Source organism: Apodemus sylvaticus, chromosome 1 (genome assembly GCF_947179515.1).
Source record: "Apodemus sylvaticus chromosome 1, mApoSyl1.1, whole genome shotgun sequence".
In the NCBI taxonomy this organism is placed as follows: domain Eukaryota; kingdom Metazoa; phylum Chordata; class Mammalia; order Rodentia; family Muridae; genus Apodemus; species Apodemus sylvaticus.
This window is the reverse complement of record NC_067472.1, coordinates 153,818,960-153,844,040: the sequence shown is the minus strand read 5'-3', so window position 1 is coordinate 153,844,040 and position 25,081 is coordinate 153,818,960.

The following is a 25,081-nucleotide window of genomic DNA, read 5'->3' as shown; positions in this document are numbered from 1 at the left end:
TTCTTCTACCCTTATTCCATTCTTTCAGTCCCCTAACACTAGGTAGGAGAGAAAAAAAAGACATAATGGGAAAACGTTGTTATTTTTAGACTACTTTCTGCTGATTGGGACCATTTGAGTTCCTTGGGGCAAGTTTGGTCTTTGCAGTTAGGGTATCTAATTTCTTCTTGTTTCTTCTTTGTGAATGGCTACTCAACAAACTGCAATGAACATCATACAACCAACAGTTCACCACTGCCAATACCCAACCACATCTCTCAGGGCCCTAGTATTTATATACTTTCTGAAGAGTACCCAAAATTCCAAAAGTCACACATTCATGAAAGCTATTTGCAGTTCACAAAAATCACACCCTTGCTAGAGCATGATGCAAATCATAGTCAGCTGCTATGGACAATCTGAAGTAGCTCCATACCACACAGCTGGTATTAAAATGAAAATATATACCCATAGGACACATTTCAGTGTTTTTCAAAGAAACCAAAATTCTCACTGTATTTTTGGGTCCTGAGATGGTGGTTTGCTGGAGGAAAACAGAGTATGGTACCTAAATCTGTGTAGCAGGCAAACATTCCAAACAGACATGAAAACAGCAGAATTAGTTTGATAGATGGCAGTAGAAGTGTGTCTTTGATGCATTTCTCTTTTGTTTTGCTGATTATTTCATCTATAATGCTGATTCTCTCATCTAGTTTTCTGACTTTCTTCTCTATGTTGCTGGCTTTCTCTCCAGGTCCTAAAAATTTTTCCTTACTTCATTCACCAGTTCATTTATATTTGGCAGCTTTGAGATTACTGATCAGTTTTCTAGTAGCTTTCAAATCATCCTACTTTTCGCTAATTCCAGAATCTTAAGTGAGGTAGCAGAGAAGCTGTGATCTCTAGAGAAGTTGTTCCACCTTGCTTCTCAATGCTTCATGGCTTTCTGTGTTGTGGTCTATGTATCTGTTGTCTATGTTTCTATATATCTCCATAGTGGGTGGCCAGCTCTTGAGGACTCAAAGGCCAGGAGCACTAAACATAGTTCAGAGAAGAGAAACATACTGTACACACAGCAATATCACCAAGACAGTGCAAGACAGATACATACTCTTAAAGAAACAATTAAAGCCCACCAACATATAGTGAATTACTTTAAAATAGAAAACGGCAAAATTAACGTAGTGTACTATGAAGGTAATTATTTAAAGCAAATGTAAAACCAGGAAATTGAGGTAAACAGAGTCAGGCCAAGTAGAGGGCAGACATGTAGAGGAGAGGTTAAATCAAGGAAAAGATGAAGGTGAGAACCATAGAAGAAGGCCATGAGGAAGAGGAGAAAAGATCAAGATATTTGAGAAAATGAAAAGTAGAAAACTCTAAAAAGCATTTTACAGCAATGAGAAATTCTGAAGTCAAAATGAGATTGATGTAATAGGATGCACAAACAATACAAAAAGTAATAAAAATACTTTGAAAATAGAAATCACAATATGAGTAGATGTATAGCAGAAAAAAGAAAAAGGGAAGCAAAGCAACCCATCCAAAGAAAAATAAAGTTCCCCAATATACAAATATATGAAAGAGATTTAACCTTTACAAACAAAGCTTTTGTTAATACAACAAAGTAAAAGTATCACCTTTGGATGGGTCTGCAGGGCTGGGACTCAAACTGGCTGCACTCCTCTTTCACTGTGTCATCCTACTGTTTCTTTGCACATGTGATATATCCCTTCACTCTTTATGTGGCTATCTGAAGTTCTTCCTTTCTTTCTCGCCTTCGAAGTGAGTCATTTTTTTCTTATACTTACTTCTCTTCTTTACTAAGTCATATGGCAACAGTTTTCTAGTTTACCATCTTTTCTGAAGTTACTCTGGGTCTTTTCTTTTTTGGGGTAGAATGGAACACAATGATGAAGGTTTTATTTTTTCTTTTCATTAATAAATTTATTCATTCACTTTACATCCTAATCGAAGCTCCCCTCTCCTTCCAGTACCTGTAACACACAGCCACTCCCCCTACCATCTCTCCCTTTCACCTCTGAGAAGGGGAAGTTTTCCTCCTGGGTACCAACACACTCTGGCACCTCAAGTCGCAGCAGTACTAGGTACATCCTCTCTCACTGATGTCAGAAAAGGTACCCCAGTTATGGGAACAAGATGCACAGGCAGGCAACAGAGTAAGGGTAAAGCCCTTATTCCAGTTGTTGAGGGATCTGCATGAAGACCAAGCTGTACTTCTGCTACACATGTGTATAGGGAGGGGCTGGGTCTAGCCTATGTATGCTCCTTGGTTGGTGGATCAATCTCTAGAAGCCCCCCAGTATTCAGGTTAGTTGACTCTGTAGGTCTTCTTGTGGCGTCTCTATGCCCTTTGAATTCCTCAGTCCTTCCCCCAACTCATTCACAAGACTTCCTGAGATCCATCAAATGTCTGGCTATGGCTCTCTACATCTGTTTTGGTCAGCGGCTGAGTAGAGCAGATTCTCAGAGGACAGTATGCTAGGCTCCGTTCTGTGAACCCAGGCTAACAGAAGCAAACATAGTCTGAGGCTTCAAAGTAGTTGAAGGAGGAAGGCAGACCTGCAGTGTGTTATTATAGATTTTCTGAGGACAGATTGGCAAATTTCCTCTCCTTCCCCCAAATTGGCAGGGTTTGCTACTACATCTGGTTCACAGAGCACACCTGTGCATCCAGGTCAGCACTGACAAATATAGTTGTCAACAGTGTCTTTATATGTTGTGTCGTTATGATAAGATTTTAACCAACAAAGAGGCATCAAAATTTTATAGTGTGTCCACGTGTATCTAATATCTGTGCAGTAAAAATGGATGTTGATTCCTCCATCCATGGAGACTGGCACATTTATCAAAATTCATGATTTTCACCTCATCAGTTCACAGTGGTCTTCAAGGAATCTATGTGCATAGTTATAGAAGTAAGTCCCCAAAGCATCCTGTCACTTGGCATCATGGAGATATGCCTGGGATCTATATTCAGCAATTTCCAATTCATAGTTCATACCAGAATGCTCTTGAGAACACATGCATATGTATCTTTCTATATCAAGCACGGATCAGAAACACATTTATCCACTTCCAAGTCACAATGCTTGCCTTTCTATACCTTGGATCTTTCCTATTTAAATGAGCAAGATTCCAAACTGAGAATGGTCAGATAAATAGAAAATAGACAATTAGAAAATTGTACAAAGTGAGGAGTAGGTGAATTGAATGATTGTGATAGGTGAGATACTGTAGAATAGCCTAGAATAAAGATGGGTCATTTCCTAGAGTATTTCTATAACACCCTAGCAATAAACTTCATGTAATTCCATAATTCAACATGGTTCTCATCTCTGTGGCCAAATTTTGAGGTCATAATATACTAACCTGATTTAGCTGTATTAAAAAATCTTGTTAGTTAATTATTATATATACTATTTTATATTGTTAGATGTCAGCTAATAAGGAAATGTAATTAAACTATTTTTGTATCTTTAGAAGAGTTTTATGTTATAACATTTTCATATCTAAATGTAATACAATTTATTTTTTATTCGATATTGTCTTTATTTACACTTCAAATGATTTCCCCTTTCCTGGATTCCCCCTCCCCAAAAGTCCCATAAGCCCTCTTTCTTCCCTCTGTTCCCCAATCAACCTCTTCCTGCTTTCCTGTCCTGGTATTCCCCTACACTGCTACATCGAGCCTTTCCAGGACCAGGAGCCTCTCCTTCCTTCTTCTTGAGCATCATTTGATATGTGAATTGTTTCTTGAGTATTCCGAGCTTCTGGGCTAATATCCGCTTATCAGTGAAGTGCATACCATGTGTGTTCTTTTGTGATTGGATCACCTCACTCAGGATGGCATTCTCCAGTTCCACCCACTTGCCTAAGAATTTCATGAATTCGTTGTTTTTAATAGCTGAGTAGTATTCCATTGTGTAAATATACCACATTTTCTGTATCTATTCCTCCATTGAGGGACATCTGGGTTCTTTCCAGCTTCTGACTATTATAAATAAGGCTGCTATGAACAAAGTGAAGCATGTGTCCTTATAACCTGCTGGGGAATCCTCTGGGTATATGCCCAGGAGTGGTATAGCAGGGTCCTCTGGTAGTATCATGCCCAGTATTCTGAGGAACAGCCAGACTGATTTCCAGAGTGCATCCCAATACAATTTATTTTAATCTTACCTACTTACTAACTTCCTCCCTTTAACTTCCCCTGCCCCCAATAATATCCCTCCCAACTTCATGTGCTATTTACATGTATTTTCATAAACCACTGAGTATAATTAGTGCTTCCCTTTTGCACTGTGTTTGTGGGTTATCTAATGGGGCAAAATTATCATCAGACACCCTCTAAAGAAAAGTGACTCTTCACTCCCTAGTAGCCATCAACTGCAAACAGCTTCTCTGTTGAGGGAGTGCTATGAGATCCTATCACTATCCCATCTCTGCTAGAATTTTCAAATAGCTTGATTTTAAGCACTCAGCCACATCTGCTCTGAGTTTGTGAGGACCTGGCTCCCCGGCATCCCTGTGAAAGCTGAGGTTGGCCATATATGACTGATACCCGCCTCGGGCTTCCGTGTGGGCATTTGCATTGTATAAACAGAGAGGGAAGAGGAGTAAGTGAAGGAGCACCAGTTACCACCACCAAAAAAAGGCAGGAGGAAACAGCAACAACAAATAACAAACATAAAATGGGTTTCCCCTTTTGTCCTATAATCTCCCAGCCTTGGGTTTTCACAGTTTTTTGTATAAGGCATGAATTACCTCCTATGGAACAGGTTTCACATCCATCTAAGAATGGAGTTGGCTACCCCCCAGAAACAGTCAGTCTGAGTTCAAACAATAGTCCTAATGGAGCTTCAAAAATTATATTTAGCTTTCTTGTTCTCAGCAAAATCCAGTCTTCTGAAATCAAGTGGCTGAATAGGAATTAATTATTTATGGACCTTTGTAAATATCTGGCCTGTAAATCAGATGGGAAGGAATAATGTTTGGGTCTTGTTGTTTCCACTGTCTTTTATACCATGAATTATCTGCTAGAGGCCATTAATAAACAGAATTTGGCTAGCTAGCTTAATGATATTAAAAACAAAGCATTTTTAATATTTCTTTTACATGGTTTACTATAAATGTCATGTCTAATGCAGAGTTATTCTTTTTATTTCAGAGTCTCATTCTAGTTCTTTCAATTAGTGCTTTGGAATTTTTAAAAGGAAAACTACTTTCTGGTAATTATTGAGTAAAGTCAGTGGGTAGAAAATGTATGCAAAGTTTCATAGCTTTTTCTATCAGTACAAACAAGATACAAGGCTTCTTTCAGCCGATTTTTATGCTAAAGAGTGATCACCATAGTCAACTATGTTCTTCTTCTGGCAAGTATGTTCCATGATTTTCCAGTTTGAATGCATTCACATTATTAGAAAATTAAATACATTGAAAATGCTGAGTGAAACTGAGAGATGGCTTGGTAGACAAGAGAATTTTCTTAGAAACAAGATGACCTAATTTCAAGTTCCAACACTCAGATAAAATCCCAGCTTGTCATTTCATTGTTGGTGAGTGGGAAGATACATGGTCAGATCCTGGTAACTCAATGGCCTACCTGAACACAATGGGAAACTTCTCATTCAATGAGAAACCCTGTCATTAAAAATAAGGTGCAAAGTGCCAGGGAAAAATACCAAATGTCCTGAGTTGGCTTTTATCTGCATGTGGACAAGTGCACACACCCATACACATAGAAACATGCCACATATACCACACATAAGTCCACGCCTGGATGCATGAATGCACACACAATCAATCAATAAACAAAGACTACTATCACCAGAACAAACAGAAAATACAAGAAAGTCACTTCCTGAGATATGTTTTAGGTAGGTATAGGGTTGTAAGGAAAGCTATGTCAAGGCTTACTTGCTCTGATTTAAACCTAAGATTTCATCTTTGTTCTTGTCACACCTCTCATAATAGCTATGAACAGCCCCTATATCACTGGGTGAAAACTAGGAGGCCTCCAGAGGTAAACAGATTTTTACCCAAGAGTGGGATTCATTGTCACACTGCTTCTTTTGAGGTGTCTTCATACACTTCTGATTAGAAATACTGATACGATAACTGATAGGTAAACATCCCAAGAAGTCCACACTTAAATGAAGAATAGTGCAGAGGCCAACTTCACTCTGCTTGTTCCTATTCAGCTGGTAGATGTTCATGCTGAGTGGATCCTTTGTTTCCTGCTATGGCACATGGTGCACACTCTGATGAATTATTTTCATTGAGAGTGTGCTAACTAGACAGTAACACATAGGGCCTTGTTCTTGCATCAGCAACCTGCTACCCTTTTCCTAGAATTATTTTTTGATTTTTGTTTTAGTTTTAATGAGTCAAGACTCATTCTGTAACCAAATTGGCTTGTAACTCACTCTATACCCAGGCTTATCTCAGTCTTGCAGTAATTTCTCCTGCTGGGATTAAAGGCAGGACCCACTATACCAAGAAAATTCTTAATAGTTTTGATCAAAGAGTCATGAGTTTTCATTTGTATTGGACCATAGATTTTGTGCCCAGTTTTGATGCCTTATTTTTTTGTGATTTTCACACATAGACACATGTCTTATCATTAGGGTTGCTGACAACACACTAGTTCCTAGCACTTCCCTTCAGGATAACAAGAAGGGAATCAGTCTGTCTTTTCCTTTGCCTATAAACTACTGAAGAATGGAAAATGTTTTACCATTTAGTCTACAAAATTGGCTTCAAAAACATAGTTAAACATGTGAATAAAAGATCCTTGACATCTTGTCTACAAATTAGCTAGCATGCACACACACACACACAAACTACTATATGCATGAATCTGACCAGTTACATAACCTCCCTCTAGTTATCTTACATAAACCCTCTTCATGTTAGCAGTTGCCAATAAGAACACTCCTAGACCTATGATCTTTCTATAATATTAATTTCTCATTCCTCTCCCTTTAGTCTCTGCCCAATGGAATTGCAATATGGGCCTTTCTTGCTACATAATGTTCAGAATAGTCTTTGCTTTTTTTTTATTTAGTTAGCCTTTGTTTCCTCAAATCCCACATCTGAAGGATGAGATGTGTCCATTGTCGCCTTCCCCATTAGTCACTCTTGTGTATCTGCATCCTGATTATCAATAGCAGAGCACCATCATCAGCTGCTACTGTATATCAAGGAAAGATCTTTGCCCATTTAGTTGCTAAGGACATTTATTTTATAGTTTTACTTGTATAATTTATAGAAATGTGTTAAATGAAATTATATAATTCCTATATTAGTGACTGATTAGTCACGGAGTGTAATACCGACAGGGAGTTTTGAAGCAAGACAAAAATTACTTGTCCATCATTATTCATTTATAAACACAATGATAAATAGCACCTCCACAATTTCTCTCTTGCCACAGTGAGGGAAGTTGCAGTGTTAAATTACTTCAGATTGCCATATCTCAGTATCCAGCTGTCCCAGCATGTGAGGAATGGGTATGTGTAATGCCAAGAGGATCACTGAATTTGTGCAATTTTGCAGAACATGCATGGGGATGTGAGAAGTGGAAATAGAAGAGAGGCATGAGGAAGGAAATTTGGAACTTATAAAACTCATATATATTTTTTAAAAAAGACAAAACAATAATCTCCTACCCCAAATATTTTGCACTTAGATGAGATTATACATGAATACTCTAAGTGGACTAAGAAAGATGGGGAAAATCTGTGTCTAAGGAAATCACAGACCATTGAGGATATGGGCACAGGGGAAAAGTTCCTGAAGAGAACACCAATAGCTTATGCTCTAAGATCAAGAATTGACAAATGGGACTTCATAAAATTATAAAATTTCTGTAAGGCAAAGGGCACTGTCAAAAGGACAAAATGGCAACCAACAGATTGGGAAAGGATCTTCACCAACCCTAAATCTGACAGAGGGCTGATATCAATATATACAAAGAACTCAAGAAGTTAGACCCCAGAGAACCAAATAACCTTATTAAAAATGGGGTACAGAAGTAAATAAAGAATTTTCACCTGAAGAACTTTGGATGGCTGAGAAGCACCTTAAGAAATATTCAGCATCATTAATCATTAAGGAAATGCAAATCAAAACAACCCTGAGATTTCACCTCACACCTGTCAGAATGGCTAAGGTTCTTAACTCAGGAGACAGCAAGTGTTGGCAAGGATGTGGAGAAAGAGGAACACTCCTTCACTGCTGGTGGGATTGCAAGATGGTACAACCATTTTGGAAATCAGTCTGGCAGTTCCTCAGAAAACTGGACATGACACTACCAGAGGACCCTACTATACCTCGCCTGGGCATATACCCAGAGGATTCCCCGGCATTTGATAAGGACACATGCTCCACTATGTTCATAGCAGCATTATTTATAATAGTCAGAAGCTGGAAAGAACCCAGATGCCCCTCAATGGAGGAATGGATAAAGAAAATGTGGTATATTTACACAATGGAGTACTACTCAGCAATTAAAAACAATGAATCCTTGAAATTCTTAGGCAAATGGTTGGAACAGGAAAATATCATCCTAAGTGAGGTTACCCAATCTCAAAAGAATACACATGGAATGCAATCACTGATAAGTGGGTATTAATTAGCCCAGAAGCTCTGAATTCTCAAGACATAATTAACCAAGAAGATACCCAAGAAGAGGGAAAGCGAGGGCCCTGGTTCTGAAAAGAGTTGATCCAGCATTATAGAGAAATACCAGGACAGGGAAATGGGAGGGGGGTGATTGAGAAATGGGCAGAGGGAAGAGGGCTTATGAGATCGATGGGTAGGGGGGAACCGGGAAAGGGGAAAGCATTCAGAATGTAAACAAAGAATATAGAAAAGAAAAGAAGAAGAAGCAGGGCTGTGTGCCTTGTAAAATAAAGCCTGACTTTTAAACACCAATAAATAAATAAATAAATAAATAAATAAATAAATAAATAAAGAGTGGAGTCTGAAAAGCTGAAAAAAAAAATGGAAATCACAGAACAAAAGCCTTTCCTCTACTAGGCCAGATCCTATTCTATAAACCTCATAAGACAAGATTCTGGAATTTAATTTATGCCCTGGATGGGGAGGATGGGTCATGTTAGAAAATACAGAAATGTGCTACAGGGATGGGATTCAGATAAATCAGATAAGAAAGAATTTGGAACACTGAGGAAGCAGAGATTTGAAAGAGTTATAGGGTCTGAATGAGACCTATGAAAGCAATGTTAATAATAACAAGTAAGCATTCACTAACTTTGACCCCAAGGCAACCCCACAACCACTACATTGAACTAACCCCATAAACACTGCATTGAATAACTAGTCAGTTAGTTTGGGGGCTGCTTAAATGTCTCAATGCCATTCTTGAATTAGTCTTATAATACAACTTTCCACCTTAACTATGCTCTTCAGTTCTTGCCATGACATGAAAAAAGATGGCCCAGAATCCATGTACTAAATGTTCAGAGAAAGCACTATGATCCCCTTGGTTATCTATATCTGATTCTTTGGCTGTTGGACTGAAAGGCATTGTCAGGTTAGTTCCATGGCCAACTATTTTTCCCTTAAATAACATCCAATTTTTATGTTTACTTATCATGCAATTCATTTAGCAAAGAATTTTGTTTGGCATTTATTCAAGTTTATTCCACGAATTTTTATTCAAATTTATTATTGTGTGCCAAATATATGTATTCTACATTGGGCATAGTAATGAGGCATGTGTGCAAGGGCTGGCAAGACAGCTTAGTTAATAAAGTTAATAAAATAAAAATAAGGACATTGGAGAGGGCGGAGGCGGCAGCAGCAGCTGGTTCAGCTGAAGAGACATCAGCAGTGGAACCAAGGTGACAGGGTCTAGGCAGGCCCTGCGCCCACGACCACTGGCCATCGCTGGCCAGCCAGGCTGCAAGCAGCGGTGGATTTACTGTGCCTTTCACTGTACAGAAGCCACTTCAGAACTCTGCCTCCCGCCAGTCACTGGAGACTCGCCTCCATCTTGGTTCTCGGACTCCAGAGAGATCAGACAGACTGAGGTACGCAAATATAACCCGAGGCCAACATTGCGGGGGTCTAAGCCCGACGGGCGTTGGCTTGCACCCAGGCCCTGGGCTGTTCGGGGAGCCATCGGGGTGCCAACCTGGCCAGGAGGTTGTTAGCCCAGCAGACTCTCCTGGCACTTTTAGGGAGTGTGCACATGCCCACCATCCTGGCCACCTGACAGACCCAATTAACAGTCATAGCCCGAGGGGAACTTTGCTCAGACCTAGGCCTCCCAGGCTTTTGCCTAGACTCAGGGCCTGAGCAGCTAGGCTAGCCTTGTGTGCACCAACCCAGTGGAGAGATCAGCTGCCCAGCAGAGTGATCAGCACACAGAAAAGGTCACCACAGCACACACCCTTCAGCACTCCCTGAAGGAGCAAACGAGCACCATCTGGTTCACAGACACAATCTGGGGCAAAGCACACTAGGGCTTCAAGGGCACCCAAGAGGAAGACAGCACATCAGCAATCTGCTACAGGGGAAACCCAGCCATCCAGTGTTGCAGAAATAGCCCCAGAGCTCCTCAGGCAGTTCAAACACCAGCCAGAGACAAGACCAACTAACTCCAGAGAACAAGATGGCAAAGGGCAAACGCAGGAACGCTACTGACAGAAATCTAGGCAATATGGCAGCATCTGAACCAAACTCTCCAACATCAGCAAGTCCTGGTTATGCCAACACACCAGAGAAACAAGATTTGGGTTTAAAATCACTGTTCATGATGCTGCTAGAAGAACACAAAAAGGACATAAATGAATCTCTGAAAGAAATGCAGGGGAACATGAATAAGCTAGAAACTCGTATAATGGAAACACAAAAATCACTTGAAGAAATGCAAGAGAATAAGGCTCACGAGATAGAAGCAAATAAAGAAGAAACACAAAAAAACTTAAAGAAATGCAGGAGAACTTGAGTCAAGAGGCAGAAGTCATGAAAGAGGAAACACAAAAATCTCTTAAAGAATTACAGGAAAACACAAACAAACAAATGATGGAACTGAGCAAAACCATCTTGGATCTAAAAACAGAAGTAGAAACAACTAAGAAATCACAAAGGGAGACAACTTTGGAGACAGAAAACCTTGAGAAGAAATCAGGGGCCATAGATGCAAATATAAACAACAGAATACAAGAGATGGAAGAAAGAATCTCAGATGCCGAAGATACCATAGAAACCATTGACCCAACAGTCAAAGAAAATGCAAAATGCAAAAAGCTTGTATCCCAGAACATCCAGGAAATCCAGGATACAATGAGAAGACCAAACCTAAGGATTATAGGTATAGATGAGAGTGAAGATTTACAACTGAAAGGGCCAGCAAATATCTTCAACAAAATTATGGAGGAAAACTTTCCCAACTTAAAGAAAGAGATGCCTATGAATATACAAGAAGTCTACAGAACTCCAAACAGACTGGACCTGAGCAGAAATATCTCCCATCACATAATAATTAAAACCCAAAATGCACTAAACAAAGAAAGAGTATTAAAGGCAGTAAGAGAAAAAGGCCAAGTAACACATAAAGGAAGACCTATCAGAATCACACCAGATTTCTCATCAGAGACCATGAAAGCTAGAAGATCCTGGACCAATCTCATGCAGACTCTAAGAGAACACAAATGTCAGCCAAGACTACTATACCCAGCAAAACTCTAAATCACAATAGATGGAGAAACCAAGATATTCCATGACAAAAACAAATTTACACAATATCTTTCCACAAACCCAGCTCTGCAAAGAATAATAGAAGGAAAACTCCAATACAAGGAAGGAAACTACACCCTGGAAAAAGCAAGATAGTAACCTTCCTTCATCAAACCCAAAAAAGAAAACCACTCAAATATAAAAAGAACATCAAAAATGACAGGAAGTAATAATCACTATTCCTTAATATCTCTTAACATCAATGGATTCAATTCCCCAATAAAAAGACATAGACTAACAGACTGGATAAGGAAACAGGATCCTACATTTTGCTGCATACAGGAAACACACCTAAATGTCAAAGACAAAAACTACCTTAGAGTAAAAGGCTGGAAGACAATTTTACAAGCCAATGGTCTCGGGAAACGAGCCGGAGTAGCCATTCTAATATCAGATGAAATTGACTTTCAACCTAAAGTCATCAAAAGAGACACTGAGGGACACTTCTTGCTGGTCAAAGGAAAAATCCACCAAGAAGAACTTTCAATTCTGAACATCCATGCTCCAAATGCAAGGGCACCCTCGTTCATAAAAGAAACTTTACTAAAGTTCAAAGCACACATTTCACCTAACACAATAAGTGTGGGGTACTTCAACACTCCACTCTCCTCAATGGACCGATCAGGAAAACAGAAACTAAACAGGGACACAGTAAAACTAATTGAAGCTTTGGACCAATTGGATTTGACAGATATTTATAGAACATTTCACCCTAAAGCAAAAGAATATACCTTTTTCTCAGCACCTCATGGTACCTTCTCCGAAATCGACCATATAATTGGTCACAAGACAGACCTCAACAAATACAAGAAGATCAAACTAATCCCATGCCTCCTATCAGATCACTGTGGTGAAAGAGTGGTTTTCAATAGCAACAAAAAAAACCATAAAGCCCACATACAGATGGAGGCTGAACAATACTCTACTCAATGACACCTTGGCCAAAGAAGAAATAAAGAAAGAAATCAGAGACTTTTTAGAATTTAATGAAAATGAAGGCACAACACACCCAAATCTTTGGGACACAATGAAAGCAGTGCTAACAGGAAAACTCAGAGCCCTGAGTGCCTCCATAAAGAAAATGGAGAGAGCATACACTAGCAGCTTAACGACTCACCTGAAAGCCCTGGAACAAAAAGAAGCCAATTCACCCAGGACGAGTAGAAGACAGGAAATCATCAAACTCAGGGCTGAAATCAATCAAGTGGAAACAAAGAGAACCATACAAAGAATCAACGAGCCCAGGAGCTGGTTCTTTGAGAAAATCAAGAGGATAGATAAACCCTTAGCCAGACTGACCAAAGGGCACAGAGAAAGTATCCATGTTAACAAAATTAGAAATGAAAAGGGGGATATAACAACAGAAACTGAGGAAAACCAAAAAATCATCAGATCCTACTACAAAAGCCTATACTCAACAAAACTGGAGAATCTGGAGGAAATGGACAATTTCCTAGACAGATACCAAATACCAAAATTAAATCAGGACCAAATAGATCATCTAAACAGTCCCATAACCCCTAAAGAAATAGAAGGGGTCATAGAAAGTCTTCCACCAAAAAAAAGCACAGGACCAGATGGTTTCAGTGCAGAATTCTATCAGACCTTCAAAGAAGACCTAACACCAATACTCTTCAAACTATTCCACAAAATAGAAACAGAAGGAACACTACCCAATTCCTTCTACGAAGCCACAATTATGCTGATACCAAAACCACACAAAGATCCAACAAAGAAAGAGAACTTCAGACCAATTTCCGTATGAACATCAATGCAAAAATACTCAATAAAATTCTTGCCAACCGAATCCAAGAACACATCAAAGCGATCATCCACCATGATCAAGTAGGCTTTATCCCAGGGATGCAGGGTTGGTTCAATATATGGAAATCCATCAATGCAATCCACTACATAAAAAAACTCAAAGAAAAAACCCACATGGTCATTTCATTGGATGCTGAAAAGGCATTTGACAAAATTCAGCATCCTTTCATGCTTAAAGTCTTGGAAAGAACAAGAATTCAAGGCCCATACCTAAACATCATTAAAGCAATATACAGCAAACCGGTAGCCAGCATCAAACTAAATGGAGAGAAACTTGAAACAATCCCACTAAAATCAGGGACTAGACAGGGCTGCCCCTTTTCTCCTTATCTTTTCAATATTGTACTTGAGATACTAGTTCTGGCAGTTAGACAACATAAGGAGGTCAAAGGGATACAAATTGGAAAGGAAGAAGTCAAGCTATCATTATTTTCAGATGATATGATAGTCTACCTAAGTGACCCAAAAAACTCCACTAGAGAACACCTACAGCTGATAAAAAACTTCAGCAAAGTGGCAGGTTATAAAATCAACTCAAGCAAATCAGTAGCCTTCCTATACTCAAAGGATAAGCAGGCTGAGAAAGAAATTAGGAAAATGACCCCCTTCACTATAGCCACAAACAGTATAAAGTACCTTGGGGTGACTCTTACCAAACATGTGAAAGATCTGTATGACAAGAACTTCAAGACTATGAAGAAGGAAATGGAAGAAGACCTCAAAAAATGGAAAAACCTCTCATGCTCATGGATCGGCAGGATTAATATAGTTAAAATGGCCATTTTGCCAAAAGCAATATACAGATTCAATACAATACCCATCAAAATCCCAACTCAATTCTTCACAGAGTTAGAAAGAGCAATCCTCAAATTCATCTGGAATAAAAAAAAAAACCCAGGATAGCTAGAACTATTCTCAACAATAACAGAATTTCTGGGGGTAACAGTATCCCTGACCTCAAGCAATACTACAGAGCAATAGTGTTAAAAACTTCATGGTATTGGTACAGTGACAGGCAGGCAGATCAATGGAACAGGATTGAAGATCCAGAAATGAACCCACGCACTTATGGCCACTTGATCCTCGACAAAGGGGCTGAAAACATCCAATGGAAAAAAAGATAGCCTTTTCAACAAATGGTGCTGGTTCAACTGGAGGTCAGCATGCAGAAGAATGGAAATTGATCCATCCTTGTCTCCTTGTACTAAGCTCAACTCCAAATGGATCAAGGACCTCCACATAAATCCAGATACTCTGAGGCTAATAGAAAAGAAACTGGGGAAGACCCTTGAGGACATCGGTACAGGGGGAAAGTTCCTGAACAGAACATCAATAGCTTATGCTCTAAGATCAAGAATTGACAAATGGGACCTCATAAAATTACAAAGTTTCTGTAAGGCAAAGGACACCATCAAAAGGGCAAACTGGCAACCAACAAATTGGGAAAAGATCTTCACCAACCCTACATCAGATAGAGGGCTAATATCCAAGATATATAAAGAAGTCAAGAAATTAGACTCCAGAAAACCAAATAACCCTATTAAAAAATGTAGTACAGAGTTAAACAAAGAATTTTCACCTGAAGAACTTCGGATGGCGGAGAAGCATCTTAAAAAATGCTCAACTTTATTAGTCATTAGGGAAATGCAAATCAAAAGAACTCTGAGATTTCACCTTACACCAGTCAGAATGGCTAAGATTAAAAATTCAGGAGACAACAGGTGTTGGAGAGGATGTGGAGAAAGACGAACATTCCTCCACTGTTGGTGGGGTTGCAAATTGGTACAACCACTCTGGAAATCAGTCTGGCGGTTCCTCAGAAAACTGGGCACCTCACTTCCAGAAGATCCTGCTATACCACTCCTGGGCATATACCCAGAGGATTCCCCAGCATGCAATAAGGATACATGTTCCACTATGTTCATAGCAGCCCTATTTATAATTGCCAGAAGCTGGAAAGGACCCAGGTATCCCTTAACAGAAGAGTGCATGCAAAAAATGTGCTATATCTACACAATGGAGTACTATTCAGCCATTAGAAACAATGAATTCATGAAATTCTTAGGCAAATGGATGGAGCTGGAGAACATCATACTAAGTGAGGTAACCCAGACTCAAAAGATGAATCATGTTATGCACTCACTAATAAGTGGATATTAACCTAGACAACTGGAATACCAAAAACATAATCCACACACCAAATGAGGTACAAGAAGAATGGAGGAGTGGCCCCTTGTTCTGGAAAGACTCTGTGAAGCAGTATAGGGCAAAACCAGAACAGGGAAGTGGAAATGTTTGGTGGGAAAACAAGGGCAGGGAAGGGGGCTGATGGGATTTTCGGGGAGTGGGGGTCTAGAAAAGAGGAAATCATTTGAAATGTAAATAAAAAATATATCAAATAAAAAAAAGAATAAAAAAAAGAAAAAAAAAAGAAGGACATAAGTTTGAGTTCCAAAAGCCCACAGAAAAATCTGGATATGATGGTACATGTTTATAATCCTACTTTAGAAGAAGCAGAAAGGAGGAACTTGGGAGTTTACTGGTCAGCCAGCTTGGCCACATTGATAAGTCTCACACTCAATAAGAAGCCCCACCTCCAAAAGCAAGGTAGGGCATGATAGAAGAAGACTCCTGATATAGACCTCTGCCACCACATGAATTACACTTATGTGTGCTACATACACAAATGATCATAAACTACATACAAAGAAAATAATATACATGCTCCTCTATCAGCTTAATAATTTATGAATAATACATATTCTCTTGTATCTGAGATTAATAATTTTGATAGCACTTGAGTGATGCTATAAGCCTACAAGTTATATAAAACTGTATAATCACTCTTCCCCATTCTTGTGAGATTTTGTGCTATTGGACTAGGAATATGTTATGGTTTTTGAGCAAATGGAACAGAGTGTTATAAATCACTAGTTGAGGTAGTTGAGGTACCAAAGACAAGATACTAAGGTATCTATCAGGAAGAGCAATATATACATACATACATACATACATGCATTCATACATGCATGCATACACATACACACACAAACACAAACATATAAACACATACACATAAACATACACACAATATACTATGTAGGGACTTCCAAAGGTATAGACAGGAAGGGCTTTTCTAGGGATCCTGTCCAAGGTTTCAAGTTAGTCATGGTCCATCACTTCTGTGCACAGAAGTCAAGAGCAGCTTTATGCAGTAGCTAGGGTGCTTAGGTCTCTTTGAATAGCTGCATGTAGTGGGGCTTGGACTTGTAGATGGACCACAGATGGAGCCAGGACATGGTGGCATGCATTCCTCTGGTGTTTTTATGCCTTCCTGGGTTCAAATTTTTGAACTCTAATTAAAGGCCTTGAGATAATTCCAGATCTCCTCCAGCTCAGTGAGCCTAGGGCTTCCAGTTTTGTAGCTACAAGAATCTACAGGTGCACCCTAACTCACTCCTTTCTGTCATGGCTCTTGAGGCATTTTCCTTTAGATAACAAGGAAGTTGACCATGTCCCTATTGTCCTGGAGACATCCAGACATTTCCAATGGGTTGCCCATACTCTTTCCCACCTTAATCGGTATCATTGGTGATTTAAACAATTTGGTGCATCTATCCTCTCCCTATGGGCTGGTAAGTATAATGAAACATCCCATGGTTGGGAGAAAATGCAAAGAAGAGGGATTTTAGAATAGAGTGCCTTCCCGCTTAGTCATCCTTGGCATCTCTTTCTCTCAATCATTCCAGATTTACTTCCCACTGGAAGTATATACTGCCAAAGTCAGTAAAGATTTGCTTTGTAACAGAAGAACAATACTAGGAACACAATGATCCATCATTCTCAGGAGGACATATTGAAGCACTGGTAGGATGCCCAGCCTGCAGAAAAGGCTGTTTAACTGTTGCATAGTGCACATTCCCTGTCAAAATCAGAAGGAATGTCTCCAACATAGGGATACAAAAGCCTATGGCAATGACACCAAAATTATATTATATGTATTATAATAAATGCAAATAAATGTAATATACTATACAGTGTGTATAACACATGATGTTATTTATAGGTAGTATGCTGAGATCAAAAAGAATTTGACATGAGCAAAGAAACCTACCAATTATCACCTGCAATAGATAGCTATTAACATTTATTAATATCATTTTCAGAAAAGATTTCCACATGCCTGTCTTTGTGGCTCAAAATTGCAGTATCCTCAGTCAATACATATAAAACATGTACCTCAGTGTGCTGTTTTTAGAAAACAAAATGTGATCGATCTGAGATTATTTTCTTCTTGTAATAATTTTTTAAAAATATGTAATTTATTCTTCTTTGGGGGTATTTGGTGTTGAAACTAGGTAACAATGAAAACAAGAAATGTATTGCTCCAATAAGCTACATGCCCAGAAGTGTTAAAATTTTCTTCCCCTAATTAAATGATAGTCACTACAAACCTTATTTTGGAGATCAGATCTTTTAATTTGACATTTTCAGAAAGTCTAGGATCATTAATCTGAAAAACAAAGTCCATCTCTGATGTATATATTTAGGTTCTGTATTTTAGGTATATGGAGAGCAGTAAGATTTGTATGATGTTTAATCAGCAAGGAGAGATACTTTTTTCACAGAAAGTCATCCAAATGGCTTACTAGCTTTTTCTTCACCAAAGTTGGTTTCCTTGTTGGTGGTAGCAATGGTAAAATATAATATCATTTCATTTATCTCTATAAAATTTTCTATACATCCATTGCCTAGTTCTTTCTCTCTTCATATATATATATATATATATATATATATATATATATATATATATATATATATATATGCAAACCCTTAGTATCTAGAGTAAATAAGACCTATTAAGTCAGATTAGGATTCATAGACTCAGATGCATACTCAAAGTCAATGCTAGCTGGGAACATGGAGAAGGAGATTCATGGAGAGTGGGACTGTATAATACTATTGCTATGAATGGAAATTGTTGTACATTACAGGAAAAACATCAAGGCCTGATGGCAAAGCAACAGGTTGATGGGGGCACCAATTATATCTTGCATAGCAAGAATTACTCAAGGAGGCCTAAGGTGCTCAAGTAGGACTCCCTTGTGGAGCAAAGACCACAACAAAATCATATTTCCAAGTTGCCTGTAGGAAGAGGGCAAAGGTATCTACCTGAATAGCTAAGGAGAAAATGGCTTTAAGCATTTTTTCAATGTAAAGGTGTTCAGCTATGTGTTTCTGAGACTAGTCCCTTCAAATACACAGGAGGTAAAGAGATTTCAGTGCCAGGGACACTAGATGGCCCCATTTATTTAAGGCCTTCTATATTAATTGGTTCCTACCTGGAGGAACGAAGCTGACAGAATGACTACATATTTCAAAGTAGTATTCATTAGATTAGCTTGCACAATAGAGGTTGGACACTAGAGAAGGTGAGAACTCAGTTCCTGCTCAGTCCATGAGGGTAGATGTCTCATCAATAGATGAAGATATATAGGATTCCTGGAAAGCCCATGTCAAAGTCTATGTTCCTCTAAGTGTAGAGGAATACTTACATTTTTAACATTTATTAATTAAAATGATAACTTTCATAATACTTAACTGCTAGTACTATCTCAATTGATATTACATTAAATGGTAAAGAAATAAATTAAATGCGAATATCTGTTTATTTTATGTGCATTTCTGCACAAACATAGTCTTAACAAAATGAGACAGAAACATAGCAGTCATGTTTGCTTTTACAACTCCAACATGGACTTATAGCTGGCTTCCCCTACTACTTACTTTATGTTACTTCCACTCACAGCAAGCACCTCAGAGGCTCTTTGTTCTTCACTGAGAAGTGTGATCCACATCTTGGTTCCTGAATGTCTGGATCATTTATCATCATGGCTGGATTGACTTGTTACAGTTTCCCATTCTCCTTAATCACAGGGTACAGAAATAACAAGTGGTCCTTTAAGCTATCTCCTACACTGCACTCATATTCCTCCTTCCACTGTGGAATAGCATTCTAATCTTCTCCAAGTAGTCTGAATGAGCAATGTAATGTCATTATTAGCTATCTCACTGTTTGGGTTTGGGCTAGGACAAGAACTGAAGCAGGAATGTCTAGGTAGAAACTGAAGTGCAGATCATAGAAGAAGACTTATTGGTTTGCTTTTCTTGGCTCACTCATTTGTACAACTGAGGACTACCTGCCCAAAGAGGCGCCCTTATAGAGTTGCCTACAGACCAATAGAACAAGGTAAATCTTCAGCTGAGGTTTTCTATTCCCAGATGACCCTAGCTAATGACAACTCTATGGAAAAATTACTCTGTATATTACTCAAGAGGATAATTAGTCTTAGTTCCACCATGAACGTCAAACCAAACACTTTTCATTCACTTACTATGCCAAGAACTCAAACTCTTTCAGGAGCATTGTGGCATATGTGTATAATCTCAGTACTTGAGAGGCTGAGACAAGAGAAGGGCAAGTTCAAGGATAGTCTGAGCTGTACAGCAAGATTCTCTCAAAAACAAAACAAACAAAGCTAGACAAGAAAGCTAGACATTTCTAAAAGAGAAGGATTTTTTTGTGTGTGAGAGGAGGCTTAAAATGTAATCCTATATCAAGAGCCTTCACCTTGTTTATGAGAACTCATGGTCCAGCATGACTATGTAGAATTTCTAAGAGGAAATGGTATTTTCAATTTGACAAAACAAATATACTGAAGTACACTCATTGAAGAACTCAGGAGATTTTTTTTGTGTGTGTGACAATCAAACCACTGAATTTTAGTTCTGAGAAACTGTACTTGAAATTATTTTCTCTTGGAGTGTCATCTGTAGACTCAATTTTATTCCAGGGAGAAAAAGAAAAATGTAAATTCATAAGGCTAGCAACACAACAGGAAAAAAATAGAAGAGGATAAAAAAGTGCAGAGTTAAAGAGAAGAGATTTAAGAAAGAAATAAGACAAATTAAAAACATATAACTCTGTAGAGTATTGGAAGCCAAAGTATCATTCAAACAATAATCCAGGTACTTCTGGCCAAAAAATTAGAAGTCTTATCATTCCTAAAAGCTTCATAATTTATAACTAGTTCTGAGTTTGGTGAGACAGTGATGCCTCTGACATACAGGTCAATAGGAGAACAGAATCCCATTTGTTTTTCTATATGAGTCAGAGGGCATTAGCTATACATAATTTCAAGGGAGCTTGCAGCTTAAAAATTAGTTGTATGTGTGTGTGTGTGTGTGTGTGTGTGTGTGTGCGCGCGCTAATAATCCAAAAGAAAGAGGCTATCAATTTGAGGGGCACATGAAAGGGATTTGAGAGAGAGTGGCTCGGAGGAGCTGAGGGGAGGGAAGGAAGGGGGAAATGAGGTAAATTTATTTTAATTTGAAATGTTTTTAAATTTTTCACTTAAAAAACTAGTTTGCTTCTGGTCATGAAACAGGAACCAACTAGTAGTACAAAAGTCTAAATGTTTCCTGTTACAATCCCAAGGAAATAAAGCCATGGAGGAGTGCTGCTTACTGGCTGACTCTACTCCATGGCTGCTGCTGTTCTTGGTGGCCCAGGGGCCAGCACTAAAGAGTACAAAGGACAGATTATGAAATGTCAAAAATTACATGTGTCAGACACTTTGGCTCATGCAATGGATAGAGAAACGAAGCCCTAATTCTGTGGCCAAGAGAAAACTTCACCCACTGAAAATAACTGTCTTTTAATAGCCTGTCATTTTAGCCTGGTCAGTGACTAAATCAACTTTCACTGCCACCTATCTGCCACCCACTGTTATAGCATCTCAAAACTCCAAATCTCCTGCATAGTACTTGGCATCTACAGCTATGTCCCTCTGCTTGAGTGGTTAACACTAAGTGGGTTTTGGAAACACAAAAAGTCCTTCAGCTGTACTGTTTCCAGTGTTGCAGTTGCATTTTCCTTTCACAATCTATGTAGGAGACACCTCCAATCTAGAACATTCAACACACAGGGAACATGATCTGGTGGGTAGGAGGATCGGAGACCATGTCTCCCCACAGACAGGAATGTTTAGGGTGGCCAATAAAGTCCAGGAAGTACATACAGAAGGGCAACAACTAAAATGAAGACAGTTCTGATGGACATCAGATATTGGTTCAGCACAGTCTCAACACTACAAAACACAGAAAGGAGATTACAAGTTATACAGGCCTTCTGAATGCGTATAACTGGAACTCAACAATTTTAAGAACCTAAAAAAAGTTTATCCTTTTTTTTTTGAGAATTACTGTGGCAATTATGTATTTATGTATTTATTTATTTGTTTAAATTAGCATTTTGATTGGTTATTTTTTATTTACATTTCAAATGTTATCCACTTCCCAGTTTCCCCTCCTTGAACTCCCTATCCCATCCCCTCTTCCTTGCTCCTATGAAGGTGCTTCCCTACCCACTGACCCACCCACTCCCACTTCACCAACTATGCTGGTCCATAGAGCCTTCACAGTATGAAGGGCCTCCCTTCACATTTATACCAGATAAGGCCATCCTCTACTACATGTGCAGCTGGAGCCATGGGTCCCTCCATGTGTATTCTTTGGTTGGTGGTTTATTCCTTGGGAGCACCAAAGCATTTGGTTGGTTGATATTGTTGTTCTTCCTATAGGGTTGCAAATTCCTTCAGCTCCCTTGGTCCTTCCCCTAACTCCCCCACTGGGGGTTCCTGTGCTCAGCCTGATGGTTGGCTGTGAGCATCTGAGGATCCACATTTGTATTTGCCAGGTTCTGGCAGAGCCTTTCAGGGGACAGCCATACCAGGCTCTTCTCAGCAAGAGCTTAATGATGCTTCTTTAGCCACACTCTTGATTTCCTCTCTTGAGAATGCACTTTCATCTTCTACCATATTGCTAGTCTAAAAAGGTTTTACTTCTTATTGTTTCCCATTTAATTTTATGATTTAAGCCATCTTTTTTTTTCTCTCTGTAAGCAGCTTAACAGTAAAACAAGTTGGGCATGTTGGTGAGAGTCTGTAATCCTAGCAACTAGGAGACTGAAGAGGGAAAATCAGGTGTTCCAGGCTAGCCTGGCTCAACAGCAAATTTGAGATCAGCCTGACCTACACATAAGGAAATTCCTTATCCAAAACTTCTTCTACTGTGTAACATAGTCTAAATCATTGCAATTTCTGCATTCTACAAATCCATAGGGCATGACACAATGCACTCACGTACTTCACACCTTTGTAGCAACAATAATATATATTCCAGTTTCTGATACCTCACTGTTAGTCATTTTTCTTCTATTGTAGCTAATGTACCATTATCTGCATCCATTCTTCTGTTGAAGGACATCTGGGTTCTTTCCAGCTTCTGGCTATCATAAATGAAGCTGCTGTGAACATAGTGGAGCATGTGTCCTTGTTATGTGTTGGAGAGTTTTTGGATGTATGCCCAGGAGTAGTATAGCTGGGTCTTATGTCCAATTTTCTGAGGAGCTGCCAGACTGATTTCCAGAGTGGTTGTACCAGTTTGCAATCCCACCAACAATGGAACAGTATTCCTCTTTCTCATTCCTCATTAGCATCTGTTGTCACCTGAGATTTTGATCTTAGTCATTCTTACTGCTGTGAAGTGGAATCTCAGGGTTGTTTTGATTTGCATTTCCCTGATTACTAAGGATGTTGAATAATTCTTTAGATGCTTCTTGGCCACTCAGTATTTCTCAGTTGAGAATTCTCTGTTTAGCTCTGTACCATTTTTAATATGGTTATTTAATTCTCTGGAGACTAATTTCTTCAGTTCTTTGTGTATATTGGATATTAGTCCTCTGACAGTTGTAGGGTTGGTAAAAATCTTTCCCAATCTATTGGTTGCTGTTTTGTTCTCCTGACAGTGTCTTTTGCCTTATAGAGCTTTGCAATTTTATGCGGCCCCATTTGTCAATTCTTGATCTCAGAGCATAAGTCAACTTGTGTTCTGTTCAAGAAATGTTCCCCTGTGCCCATGTGTTCAGGGTTCTTCCACACGTTCTCTTCTATTAGTTTCAGTTTATCTGGTTTTATGAGAAGGTTCTTGATCCACTTGGACTTGAGCTTTGTACAAGGAGGTAAGAATGGATTGATTTGCATTCTTCTACATGCTGACCGCCAGTTGAACCAGCACTTTTTGTTGAAAATGCTGTCTTTTTCTCACTGGATGGTTTTAGCTCCTTTGTCAAAGATCAAGTGACCATACGTGTGTGGGTTCATTTCTGGGTCTTCAATTCTATTCCATCAACTTCTCTGTAATGTACATATCTATACACATAGATTAAAGTAGCTCTCAAACATCAACAATAAAATTTCTTTGTTCTGAGTATGCAGTGATCACATGGTGGAATATTTAAGACTACTTTGGTATACTATTATATCCTTGGCAATCACAATATGTTGAATTCTTCCTTTCTAATTTGTATCCCCTTGATCTCCTTTACTTGTCTTTTTGCTCTATCTAAATCTTCAAGTACTATATTAAGTACATATATAGAGAATGAATAACCTTTTCTCATTCCTGATTTTAGTGAAATTGTTTTGAGTTTCTCTCTAATTTGATCTTGGCTATAGGCTTGCTATAAATTGCCTTTATTGTGTTGTGGTATGACTTTTGTATCCCTAATCTCTCTACGATTTTTATCATGGAGTGTTGACTTTTGTCAAATGTTTTTTTCCTTCTAATGTGATGATCATGTGCTTCATCTTTCTTTCAGTTTATTTATATGGTGGATTGCATTTACTAATTTTTGTATATTGTACTAACCCTGTATCTTTGGAATGAAGCCTACTTGATTACAGTAGGTGATCTTTTGATGTGTTCTTGGATTCAGTTTGCAAATATTTTATTGAATATTTTTGCACATATGTTTATAAAGAAAATTGGACTATAATTCTCTTTCTTTGTTAAGTCTTTATGTGATTCTGGTTTCAGGATAACTGTGGACTCACAAAATTAGTTGGGCAATGTTTGTGGAATAATTTGAGGAGTACAGGCATTAACTCTTTGAAAATTGGCTAGAATTCTGCACTAAAACCAGCTAGCCCTGCACTTCTTTTGGTTGAAAGACCTCTTATATTTCACTGGGGCTTACAGGTCTATTTAAATTGTTCAATCTGCTCTTGGTTTATCTGTAGTAAGTGATAAACTTACTGTCCATTTCTTTTAGATTCTCCAATTTGGTGTAGCACAGCTTTTTAAAGTATGCCCTTATGATTCTCTGAATTTTTTCAGTGTCTTTTATTGTGTCTCCCTTCTCATTTTTGATTCTGTTAATTTCAGCATTCTTTCTCTTCCTTTTAGTTAGTTTGGATAGGGGTTTGTGTGTCTTGTTGATTTTTCTCAAAGAACCATCTCTTTGTTTCATTTATTCTTTGTACTGTTTTCTTTGTTTCTGTTATATAAATTTCAGCTCTCAATTTCCTTAATTTTTGCAGTCCTACCATCTATTTTAGGTGATTTTATTTATCTATTCCTTTTGTTT